This window comes from Oncorhynchus gorbuscha, linkage group LG18 (assembly GCF_021184085.1).
Source record: "Oncorhynchus gorbuscha isolate QuinsamMale2020 ecotype Even-year linkage group LG18, OgorEven_v1.0, whole genome shotgun sequence".
Lineage (NCBI taxonomy): Eukaryota > Metazoa > Chordata > Actinopteri > Salmoniformes > Salmonidae > Oncorhynchus > Oncorhynchus gorbuscha.
The window spans coordinates 34,542,241-34,554,774 of record NC_060190.1 but is presented as its reverse complement, the minus strand read 5'-3'; the positions used below and the strand labels follow the sequence as shown (position 1 = coordinate 34,554,774).

The 12,534-nt window shown below is 44.4% G+C and overlaps 1 protein-coding gene across 3 annotated transcripts in view; it reads left to right on the top strand.

Moving 5' to 3' along the window:
* The window catches only part of LOC124003209 (voltage-dependent L-type calcium channel subunit alpha-1D-like), a 193,903-nt gene that overhangs the window by 165,428 nt on the left and 15,941 nt on the right, over window positions 1-12,534 (top strand). The gene's annotated exons all lie outside the window — the stretch shown is intronic.

Below are 12,534 nucleotides of genomic sequence, written 5' to 3'. Positions count from 1 at the left end.
GTGTTAGACCAGTGTGTGTGTTGTTAGACCAGTTTGTGTGGTGTTAGACCAGTGTGTGTGTGTGTTAGACCAGTGTGTGTGTGTTGTTAGACCAGTGTGTGTGTTGTTAGACCAGTTTGTGTGTTGTTCCAGTTTGTGTGTTGTTAGACCAGTGTGTGTGTGTTAGACCAGTGTGTGTGTGTTAGACCAGTGTGTGTGGTTTTAGACCAGTGTGTGTGTGTGTTAGACCAGTGTGTGTTGTTAGACCAGTGTGTGTGTTGTTAGACCAGTGTGTGTTGTTATAACAGTGTGTGTGGTGTTAGACCAGTGTGTGTGGTGTTAGACCAGTGTGTGTGGTGTTAGACCAGTGTGTGTGTGTTAGACCAGTGTGTGTGGTGTTAGACCAGTGTGTGTGTTGTTAGACCAGTTTGTGTGGTGTTAGACCAGTTTGTGTGTTGTTAGACCAGTGTGTGTGTGTTGTTAGACCAGTTTGTATGTTGTTAGACCAGTGTGTATGTTGTTAGACCAGTGTGTGTGTTGTTAGACCAGTGTGTGTGTTGTTAGACCAGTGTGTGTGTTGTTAGACCAGTTTATGTTGTTAGACCAGTTTATGTTGTTAGACCAGTGTGTGTGTGTTAGACCAGTGTGTGTGTGTTGTTAGACCAGTTTGTATGTTGTTAGACCAGTGTGTATGTTGTTAGAACAGTGTGTGTGTGTTAGACCAGTGTGTGTTGTTAGACCAGTGTGTGTGTTGTTAGACCAGTTTATGTTGTTAGACCAGTGTGTGTGTGTTAGACCAGTGTGTGTGGTGTTAGACCAGTGTGTGTTGTTAGACCAGTGTGTGTGTTGTTAGACCAGTGTGTGTGTTGTTAGACCAGTGTGTGTGTTGTTAGACCAGTGTGTGTGGTGTTAGACCAGTGTGTGTGTGTTAGTGTGTTGTTAGACCAGTTTGTGTGGTGTTAGACCAGTGTGTGTGTGTGACCAGTGTGTGTTAGACCAGTGTGTGTGTGTTAGACCAGTTTGTATGTTGTTAGACCAGTGTGTGACCAGTGTGTGTGTGTTAGACCAGTGTGTGTTGTTAGACCAGTGTGTGTGTTGTTAGACCAGTTTATGTTGTTAGACCAGTTGTGTGTGTTAGACCAGTGTGTGTGTGTGTTAGACCAGTGTGTGTGTTGTTAGACCAGTGTGTATGTTGTTAGACCAGTGTGTGTTGTTAGACCAGTGTGTGTGTGTTAGACCAGTGTGTGTGTTGTTAGACCAGTGTGTGTGTTGTTAGACCAGTGTGTGTGTGTTAGACCAGTGTGTGTGTTGTTAGACCAGTGTGTGTTGTTATACCAGTGTGTGTGGTGTTAGACCAGTGTGTGTGGTGTTAGACCAGTGTGTGTTGTTAGACCAGTGTGTGTGTTGTTAGACCAGTGTGTGTGGTGTTAGACCAGTGTGTGTGGTGTTAGACCAGTGTGTTTGGTGTTAGACCAGTGTGTTTGGTGTTAGACCAGTGTGTGTGGTGTTAGACCAGTGTGTGTTTGTGTTAGACCAGTGTGTGTGTGTTGTTAGACCAGTTTGTATGTTGTTAGACCAGTGTGTATATTTGTTAGAACAGTGTGTGTGTGTTAGACCAGTGTTTGTTGTTAGACCAGTGTGTGTGTTGTTAGACCAGTGTGTGTGTTGTTAGACCAGTGTGTGTGTTGTTATACCAGTTTGTGTGTTGTTAGACCAGTGTGTGTGTTGTTAGACCAGTTTGTGTGTGTTGTTAGACCAGTGTGTGTGTTAGACCAGTTTGTGTGTTGTTCCAGTTTGTGTGTTATTAGACCAGTTTGTGTTGTTAGAGCAGTGTCTGTGTGTTAGACCAGTGTGTGTGTTGTTAGACCAGTGTGTGTGGTTTTAGACCAGTGTGTGTGTGTTGTTAGACCAGTGTGTGTGTTGTTAGACCAGTGCGGGTGTTGTTAGACCAGTGTGTGTGTTGTTAGACCAGTGTGTGTGTTGTTAGACCAGTGTGTGTGTTGTTAGACCAGTTTGTGTGTTGTTAGACCACTGTGTGTGGTGTTAGACCACTGTGTGTGGTGTTAGACCAGTGTGTGTGGTATTAGACCAGTGTGTGTTTGTTAGACCAGTGTGTGTTGTTAGACCATTTTGTGTGTTGTTAGACCAGTGTGTGTGTTAGACCAGTTTGTGTGGTGTTAGACCAGTGTGTGTTTGTGTTAGACCAGTGTGTGTGTGTTGTTAGACCAGTTTGTATGTTGTTAGACCAGTGTGTATATTTGTTAGAACAGTGTGTGTGTGTTAGACCAGTGTTTGTTGTTAGACCAGTGTGTGTGTTGTTAGACCAGTGTGTGTGTTGTTAGACCAGTGTGTGTGTTGTTAGACCAGTGTGTGTGTTGTTAGACCAGTGTGTGTGTTGTTATACCAGTTTGTGTGTTGTTAGACCAGTGTGTGTGTTGTTAGACCAGTTTGTGTGTGTTGTTAGACCAGTGTGTGTGTTAGACCAGTTTGTGTGTTGTTCCAGTTTGTGTGTTATTAGACCAGTTTGTGTTGTTAGAGCAGTGTCTGTGTGTTAGACCAGTGTGTGTGTTGTTAGACCAGTGTGTGTGGTTTTAGACCAGTGTGTGTGTGTTGTTAGACCAGTGTGTGTGTTGTTAGACCAGTGCGGGTGTTGTTAGACCAGTGTGTGTGTTGTTAGACCAGTGTGTGTGTTGTTAGACCAGTTTGTGTGTTGTTAGACCAGTTTGTGTGTTGTTCCAGTTTGTGTGTGTTGTTAGACCAGTGTGTGTGTTAGACCAGTTTGTGTGTTGTTCCAGTTTGTGTGTTATTAGACCAGTTTGTGTTGTTAGAGCAGTGTGTGTGTGTTAGACCAGTGTGTGTGGTTTTAGACCAGTGTGTGTGTGTATTAGACCAGTGTGTGTTGTTAGACCAGTGTGTGTGTTGTTAGACCAGTGTGTGTGGTGTTAGACCAGTGTGTGTGGTGTTAGACCAGTGTGTGTGTTGTTAGACCAGTGCGGGTGTTGTTAGACCAGTGTGTGTGTTGTTAGACCAGTGTGTGTGTTGTTAGACCAGTTTGTGTGTTGTTCCAGTTTGTGTGTTGTTCCAGTTTGTGTGTGTTGTTAGACCAGTGTGTGTGTTAGACCAGTTTGTGTGTTGTTCCAGTTTGTGTGTTATTAGACCAGTTTGTGTTGTTAGAGCAGTGTGTGTGTGTTAGACCAGTGTGTGTGGTTTTAGACCAGTGTGTGTGTGTATTAGACCAGTGTGTGTGTGTTAGACCAGTGTGTGTGTTGTTAGACCAGTGTGTGTGTGTGTTAGACCAGTGTGTGTGGTGTTAGACCAGTGTGTGTGTGTGTTAGACCAGTGTGTGTTAGACCAGTGTGTGTGTGTTAGACCAGTGTGTGTGGTGTTAGACCAGTGTGTGTGGTGTTAGACCAGTGTGTGTGGTGTTAGACAAGTGTGTGTGTGTGTTAAGACCAGTGTGTGTGTGTTAGACCAGTGTGTGTGGTGTTAGACAGTGTGTGTGTTGTTAGACCAGTTTGTGTGGTGTTAGACCAGTGTGTGTGTGTGTTAGACCTGTGTGTGTGTGTTGTTAGACCAGTTTGTATGTTGTTAGACCAGTGTGTATGTTGTTAGAACAGTGTGTGTGTGTTGTTAGACCAGTGTGTGTGTTGTTAGACCAGTTTATGTTGTTAGACCAGTGTGTGTGTGTTAGACCAGTGTGTGTGTTGTTAGACCAGTGTGTGTGGTTTTAGACCAGTGTGTGTGTGTTAGACCAGTGTGTGTTGTTAGACCAGTGTGTGTGTTGTTAGACCAGTGTGTGTTGTTAGACCAGTGTGTGTTGTTAGACCAGTGTGTGTGGTGTTATACCAGTGTGTGTGGTGTTAGACCAGTGTGTGTGGTGTTAGACCAGTGTGTGTGGTGTTAGACCAGTGTGTGTGTGTTAGACCAGTGTGTGTGGTGTTAGACCAGTGTGTGTGTTGTTAGACCAGTTTGTGTTGTTAGACCAGTGTGTGTGTGTGTTAGACCTGTGTGTGTGTGTTGTTAGACCAGTTTGTATGTTGTTAGACCAGTGTGTATATTTGTTAGAACAGTGTGTGTGTGTTAGACCAGTGTTTGTTGTTAGACCAGTGTGTGTGTTGTTAGACCAGTGTGTGTGTTGTTAGACCAGTGTGTGTGTTGTTAGACCAGTGTGTGTGTTGTTATACCAGTTTGTGTGTTGTTAGACCAGTGTGTGTGTTGTTAGACCAGTTTGTGTGTGTTGTTAGACCAGTGTGTGTGTTAGACCAGTTTGTGTGTTGTTCCAGTTTGTGTGTTATTAGACCAGTTTGTGTTGTTAGAGCAGTGTCTGTGTGTTAGACCAGTGTGTGTGTTGTTAGACCAGTGTGTGTGGTTTTAGACCAGTGTGTGTGTGTTGTTAGACCAGTGTGTGTGTTGTTAGACCAGTGCGGGTGTTGTTAGACCAGTGCGTGTGTTGTTAGACCAGTGTGTGTGTTGTTAGACCAGTTTGTGTGTTGTTCCAGTTTGTGTGTTGTTCCAGTTTGTGTGTTGTTAGACCAGTGTGTGTGTGTTAGACCAGTGTGTGTGTGTTAGACCAGTGTGTGTGGTGTTAGACAAGTGTGTGTGTGTTAGACCAGTGTGTGTTGTTAGACCAGTGTGTGTGGTGTTAGACCAGTGTGTGTGGTGTTAGACAAGTGTGTGTGTGTGTTAGACCAGTGTGTGTGGTGTTAGACCAGTGTGTGTGTTGTTAGACCAGTTTGTGTGGTGTTAGACCAGTGTGTGTGTGTGTTAGACCTGTGTGTGTGTGTTGTTAGACCAGTTTGTATGTTGTTAGACCAGTGTGTATGTTGTTAGAACAGTGTGTGTGTGTTAGACCAGTGTGTGTTGTTAGACCAGTGTGTGTGTTGTTAGACCAGTTTATGTTGTTAGACCAGTGTGTGTGTGTTAGACCAGTGTGTGTGTTGTTAGACCTGTGTGTGTGGTTTTAGACCAGTGTGTGTGTGTGTTAGACCAGTGTGTGTTGTTAGACCAGTGTGTGTGTTGTTAGACCAGTGTGTGTTGTTAGACCAGTGTGTGTTGTTAGACCAGTGTGTGTGGTGTTATACCAGTGTGTGTGGTGTTAGACCAGTGTGTGTGTGTTAGACCAGTGTGTGTGGTGTTAGACCAGTGTGTGTGTTGTTAGACCAGTTTGTGTTGTTAGACCCGTGTGTGTGTGTTAGACCAGTGTGTGTGTGTTAGACCAGTGTGTGTGTGTGTTAGACCAGTGTGTGTTGTTAGACCAGTGTGTGTGTTGTTAGACCAGTGTGTGTTGTTATACCAGTGTGTGTGGTGTTAGACCAGTGTGTGTGGTGTTAGACCAGTGTGTGTGTTGTTAGACCAGTGTGTGTGTTGTTAGACCAGTTTGTGTGGTGTTAGACCAGTGTGTGTGTGTGTTAGACCAGTGTGTGTGTGTTGTTAGACCAGTTTGTATGTTGTTAGACCAGTGTGTATGTTGTTAGAACAGTGTGTGTGTGTTAGACCAGTGTGTGTTGTTAGACCAGTGTGTGTGTTGTTAGACCAGTGTGTGTATTGTTAGACCAGTGTGTGTGGTGTTAGACCAGTGTGTGTGGTGTTAGACCAGTGTGTTTGGTGTTAGACCAGTGTGTTTGGTGTTAGACCACTGTGTGTGGTGTTAGACCACTGTGTGTGGTGTTAGACCACTGTGTGTGGTGTTAGACCAGTGTGTGTGGTATTAGACCAGTGTGTGTTTGTTAGACCAGTGTGTGTTGTTAGACCAGTGTGTGTGTTGTTAGACCAGTGTGTGTTGTTAGACCAGTGTGTGTGTTGTTAGACCAGTGTGTGTGGTGTTAGACCAGTGTGTGTGGTGTTAGACCAGTGTGTGTGTGTTAGACCAGTGTGTGTGTTGTTAGACCAGTGTGTGTGTTGTTAGACCAGTTTGTGTGTGTTGTTAGACCAGTGTGTGTGTTAGACCAGTTTGTGTGTTGTTCCAGTTTGTGTGTTATTAGACCAGTTTGTGTTGTTAGAGCAGTGTCTGTGTGTTAGACCAGTGTGTGTGTTGTTAGACCAGTGTGTGTGGTTTTAGACCAGTGTGTGTGTGTTGTTAGACCAGTGTGTGTGTTGTTAGACCAGTGCGGGTGTTGTTAGACCAGTGTGTGTGTTGTTAGACCAGTGTGTGTGTTGTTAGACCAGTGTGTGTGTTGTTAGACCAGTGTGTGTGTTGTTAGACCAGTGTGTGGTGTTAGACCAGTGTGTGTGGTATTAGACCAGTGTGTGTTTGTTAGACCAGTGTGTGTTGTTAGACCATTTTGTGTGTTGTTAGACCAGTGTGTGTGTTAGACCAGTTTGTGTGGTGTTAGACCAGTGTGTGTTTGTGTTAGACCAGTGTGTGTGTTGTTAGACCAGTTTGTATGTTGTTAGACCAGTGTGTATATTTGTTAGACCAGTGTGTGTGTGTTAGACCAGTGTTTGTTGTTAGACCAGTGTGTGTGTGTGTTTGTTAGACCAGTGTGTGTGTTGTTAGACCAGTGTGTGTGTTGTTAGACCAGTGTGTGTGTTGTTATACCAGTTTGTGTGTTGTTAGACCAGTGTGTGTGTTGTTAGACCAGTTTGTGTGTGTTGTTAGACCAGTGTGTGTTTAGACCAGTTTGTGTGTTGTTCCAGTTTGTGTGTTATTAGACCAGTTTGTGTTGTTAGACCAGTGTGTGTGTGTTAGACCAGTGTGTGTGTTGTTAGACCAGTGTGTGTGTTGTTAGACCAGTGTGTGTGTGTTGTTAGACCAGTGTGTGTGTTGTTAGACCAGTGTGTGTGTTGTTAGACCAGTGTGTGTGTTGTTAGACCAGTGTGTGTGTTGTTAGACCAGTTTGTGTGTTGTTCCAGTTTGTGTGTTGTTCCAGTTTGTGTGTTGTTAGACCAGTGTGTGTGTTTAGACCAGTGTGTGTGTTAGACCAGTGTGTGTGTTTTAGACCAGTGTGTGTGTGTGTATTAGACCAGTGTGTGTTGTTAGACCAGTGTGTGTGTTGTTAGACCAGTGTGTGTGTGTGTGTTAGACCAGTGTGTGTGTGTTAGACCAGTGTGTGTGTTAGTGTTAGACCAGTGTGTGTGTGTTAGACCAGTGTGTGTGTTGTTAGACCAGTGTGTGTGGTGTTAGACCAGTGTGTGTGGTGTTAGACCAGTGTGTGTGGTGTTAGACCAGTGTGTGTGTATTTAGACAAGTGTGTGTGTGTGTTAGACCAGTGTGTGTGTGTTAGACCAGTGTGTGTGTGTTAGACCAGTGTGTGTGTTGTTAGACCAGTTTGTGTGGTGTTAGACCAGTGTGTGTGTGTGTTAGACCTGTGTGTGTGTGTTGTTAGACCAGTTTGTATGTTGTTAGACCAGTGTGTGTTGTTAGACCAGTGTGTGTGTGTTAGACCAGTGTGTGTTGTTAGACCAGTGTGTGTGTTGTTAGACCAGTTTATGTTGTTAGACCAGTGTGTGTGTGTTAGACCAGTGTGTGTGTTGTTAGACCAGTGTGTGTGGTTTTAGACCAGTGTGTGTGTGTTAGACCAGTGTGTGTTGTTAGACCAGTGTGTGTGTTGTTAGACCAGTGTGTGTTGTTAGACCAGTGTGTGTTGTTAGACCAGTGTGTGTGGTGTTATACCAGTGTGTGTGGTGTTAGACCAGTGTGTGTGGTGTTAGACCAGTGTGTGTGTGTTAGACCAGTGTGTGTGGTGTTAGACCAGTGTGTGTGTTGTTAGACCAGTTTGTGTTGTTAGACCAGTGTGTGTGTGTGTTAGACCAGTGTGTGTGTTGTTAGACCAGTAGTTAGACCAGTGTGTGTGTGTTTAGACCAGTGTGTGTGTGTTAGACCAGTGTGTGTGTTGTTAGACCAGTGTGTGTGTTTTAGACCAGTGTGTGTGTGTTAGACCAGTGTGTGTGTTAGACCAGTGTTAGACCAGTGTGTGTGTTGTTAGACCAGTGTGTGTTGTTAGACCAGTGTGTGTTGTTAGACCAGTGTGTGTTGTTAGACCAGTGTGTGTGGTGTTATACCAGTGTGTGTGGTGTTAGACCAGTGTGTGTGTGTTAGACCAGTGTGTGTGGTGTTAGACCAGTGTGTGTGGTGTTAGACCAGTGTGTGTGTTGTTAGACCAGTTTGTGTGTGTTAGTGTTGTGTGTGTGTGTGTTAGACCTGTGTGTGTATGTTGTTAGACCAGTGTGTATATTTGTTAGAACAGTGTGTGTGTGTTAGACCAGTGTTTGTTGTTAGACCAGTGTGTGTGTTGTTAGACCAGTGTGTGTGTTGTTAGACCAGTGTGTGTGTTGTTAGACCAGTGTGTGTGTTGTTATACCAGTTTGTGTGTTGTTATACCAGTTTGTGTGTTGTTAGACCAGTGTGTGTGTTGTTAGACCAGTTTGTGTGTGTTGTTAGACCAGTGTGTGTGTTAGACCAGTTTGTGTGTTGTTCCAGTTTGTGTTTATTAGACCAGTTTGTGTTGTTAGAGCAGTGTCTGTGTGTTAGACCAGTGTGTGTGTTGTTAGACCAGTGTGTGTGGTTTTAGACCAGTGTGTGTGTGTTGTTAGACCAGTGTGTGTGTTGTTAGACCAGTGCGGGTGTTGTTAGACCAGTGTGTGTGTTGTTAGACCAGTGTGTGTGTTGTTAGACCAGTTTGTGTGTTGTTCCAGTTTGTGTGTTGTTCCAGTTTGTGTGTTGTTAGACCAGTGTGTGTGTGTTAGACCAGTGTGTGTGTGTTAGACCAGTGTGTGTGGTGTTAGACAAGTGTGTGTGTGTTAGACCAGTGTGTGTTGTTAGACCAGTGTGTGTGGTGTTAGACCAGTGTGTGTGGTGTTAGACCAGTGTGTGTGGTGTTAGACAAGTGTGTGTGTGTGTGTTAGACCAGTGTGTGTGGTGTTAGACCAGTGTGTGTGTTGTTAGACCAGTTTGTGTGGTGTTAGACCAGTGTGTGTGTGTGTTAGACCTGTGTGTGTGTGTTGTTAGACCAGTTTGTATGTTGTTAGACCAGTGTGTATGTTGTTAGAACAGTGTGTGTGTGTTAGACCAGTGTGTGTGTGTTAGACCAGTGTGTGTGTTGTTAGACCAGTTTATGTTGTTAGACCAGTGTGTGTTAGACCAGTGTGTGTGTTGTTAGACCACCAGTGTGTGTGTGTGTTAGACCAGTGTGTGTTGTTAGACCAGTGTGTGTGTTGTTAGACCAGTGTGTGTGTGTTTAGACCAGTGTGTGTTGTTAGACCAGTGTGTGTGACCAGTGTGTTATACCAGTGTGTGTGTGTTAGACCAGTGTGTGTGTTGTTAGACCAGTTTGTGTTGTTAGACCAGTGTGTGTGTGTTAGACCAGTGTGTGTGTTGTTAGACCAGTGTGTGTGTGTGTTAGACCAGTGTGTGTTGTTAGTTGTGTGTGTTGTTAGACCAGTGTGTGTTGTTATGTGTGTGTAGTGTTAGACCAGTGTGTGTGGTGTTAGACCAGTGTGTGTGTTGTTAGACCAGTGTGTGTGTTGTTAGACCAGTTTGTGTGGTGTTAGACCAGTGTGTGTGTGTGTTAGACCAGTGTGTGTGTGTTGTTAGACCAGTTTGTATGTTGTTAGACCAGTGTGTATGTTGTTAGAACAGTGTGTGTGTGTTAGACCAGTGTGTGTTGTTAGAACAGTGTGTGTGTTGTTAGACCAGTGTGTGTATTGTTAGACCAGTGTGTGTGGTGTTAGACCAGTGTGTGTGGTGTTAGACCAGTGTGTTTGGTGTTAGACCAGTGTGTTTGGTGTTAGACCACTGTGTGTGGTGTTAGACCAGTGTGTGTGTTAGACCAGTGTGTGTGGTAGACCAGTGTGTGTTTGTTAGACCAGTGTGTGTTGTGTTAGACCAGTGTGTGTTTGTTAGACCAGTGTGTGTGTTGTTAGACCAGTGTGTGTGGTGTTAGACCAGTGTGTGTGGTGTTAGACCAGTGTGTGTGTGTGTGGTGTTAGACCAGTGTGTGTGTGTTAGACCAGTGTGTGTGTTGTTAGACCAGTTTGTGATGTTAGACCAGTTTGTGATGTTAGACCAGTGTGTGTGTGTTGTTAGACCAGTGTGTGTTGTTAGACCAGTTGTTAGACCAGTTTGTGATGTTAGACCAGTGTGTGTGTTGTTAGACCAGTGTGTGTGGTGTTAGACCAGTGTGTGTTTGTTAGACCAGTGTGTGTGTTGTTAGACCAGTGTGTGTGTTGTTAGACCAGTTTGTGTGTTGTTAGACCAGTGTGTGTGTTGTTAGACCAGTGTGTGTGTGTTGTTAGACCAGTGTGTGTGTTAGACCAGTTTGTGTGTTGTTCCAGTTTGTGTGTTATTAGACCAGTTTGTGTTGTTAGAGCAGTGTCTGTGTGTTAGACCAGTGTGTGTGTTGTTAGACCAGTGTGTGTGTTGTTAGACCAGTTTGTGTTGTTAGACCAGTGTGTGTGTGTTAGACCAGTGTGTGTGTTGTTAGACCAGTGTGTGTGTGTGTTAGACCAGTGTGTGTGTTGTTAGACCAGTGTGTGTTGTTAGACCAGTGTGTGTTGTTATACCAGTGTGTGTGGTGTTAGACCAGTGTGTGTGGTGTTAGACCAGTGTGTGTGTTGTTAGACCAGTGTGTGTGTTGTTAGACCAGTTTGTGTGGTGTTAGACCAGTGTGTGTGTGTGTTAGACCAGTGTGTGTGTGTTGTTAGACCAGTTTGTGTTGTTAGACCAGTTGTTAGACCAGTGTTGTTAGAACAGTGTGTGTGTGTTGTTGTTGACCAGTGTGTGTTGTTAGACCAGTGTGTGTGTTGTTAGACCAGTGTGTGTATTGTTAGACCAGTGTGTGTGGTGTTAGACCAGTGTGTGTGGTGTTAGACCAGTGTGTTTGGTGTTAGACCAGTGTGTTTGGTGTTAGACCACTGTGTGTGGTGTTAGACCACTGTGTGTGGTGTTAGACCAGTGTGTGTGGTATTAGACCAGTGTGTGTTTGTTAGACCAGTGTGTGTTGTTAGACCAGTGTGTGTGTTGTTAGACCAGTGTGTGTTGTTAGACCAGTGTGTGTGTTGTTAGACCAGTGTGTGTGGTGTTAGACCAGTGTGTGTGGTGTTAGACCAGTGTGTGTGTGTTAGACCAGTGTGTGTGTTGTTAGACCAGTTTGTGATGTTAGACCAGTTTGTGATGTTAGACCAGTGTGTGTGTTAGTTGTTAGTTGTGTGTGTTGTTAGACCAGTTTGTGATGTTAGACCAGTGTGTGTGTTGTTAGACCAGTGTGTGTGTTAGACCAGTGTGTGTGTGTTTAGACCAGTGTGTGTGTTGTTAGACCAGTGTGTGTGTTGTTAGACCAGTGTGTGTGTTGTTAGACCAGTTTGTGTGTTGTTAGACCAGTGTGTGTGTTGTTAGACCAGTGTGTGTGTGTTGTTAGACCAGTGTGTGTATTGTTAGACCAGTGTGTGTGGTGTTAGACCAGTGTGTGTGGTGTTAGACCAGTGTGTTTGGTGTTAGACCAGTGTGTTTGGTGTTAGACCACTGTGTGTGGTGTTAGACCACTGTGTGTGGTGTTAGACCAGTGTGTGTGTATTAGACCAGTGTGTGTGTTGTTAGACCAGTGTTGTTGTTGTTAGACCAGTGTGTGTTGTTAGACCAGTGTGTGTGTTGTTAGACCAGTGTGTGTGTTGTTAGACCAGTGTGTGTGGTGTTAGACCAGTGTGTGTGGTGTTAGACCAGTGTGTGTGTGTTAGACCAGTGTGTGTGTTGTTAGACCAGTTTGTGATGTTAGACCAGTTTGTGATGTTAGACCAGTGTGTGTGTGTTGTTAGACCAGTGTGTGTGTTGTTAGACCAGTTTGTGATGTTAGACCAGTGTGTGTGTTGTTAGACCAGTGTGTGTGGTGTTAGACCAGTGTGTGTGTTGTTAGACCAGTGTGTGTGTTGTTAGACCAGTGTGTGTGTTGTTAGACCAGTTTGTGTGTTGTTAGACCAGTGTGTGTGTTGTTAGACCAGTGTGTGTGTGTTGTTAGACCAGTGTGTGTGTTAGACCAGTTTGTGTGTTGTTCCAGTTTGTGTGTTATTAGACCAGTTTGTGTTGTTAGAGCAGTGTCTGTGTGTTAGACCAGTGTGTGTGTTGTTAGACCAGTGTGTGTGTTGTTAGACCAGTTTGTGTTGTTAGACCAGTGTGTGTGTGTTAGACCAGTGTGTGTGTTGTTAGACCAGTGTGTGTGTGTGTTAGACCAGTGTGTGTGTTGTTAGACCAGTGTGTGTGTTAGACCAGTGTGTGTTGTTAGACCAGTGTGTGTGTGTTGTTAGACCAGTGTGTGTGTTGTTAGACCAGTGTGTGTGTTGTTAGACCAGTGTGTGTGTTGTTAGACCAGTGTTGTGTGTTGTTAGACCAGTGTGTGTGTTGTTAGTGTTAGACCAGTGTGTGTGTGTTGTTAGACCAGTTTGTGTGTTGTTAGACCAGTGTGTATGTTGTTAGACCAGTGTGTGTGTGTTAGACCAGTGTGTGTTGTTAGACCAGTGTGTTAGTGTTGTTAGACCAGTGTGTGTTTGTTAGACCAGTGTGTGTGGTGTTAGACCAGTTGTGTGGTGTTAGACCAGTGTGTTTGGTGTTAGACCAGTGTGTTTGGT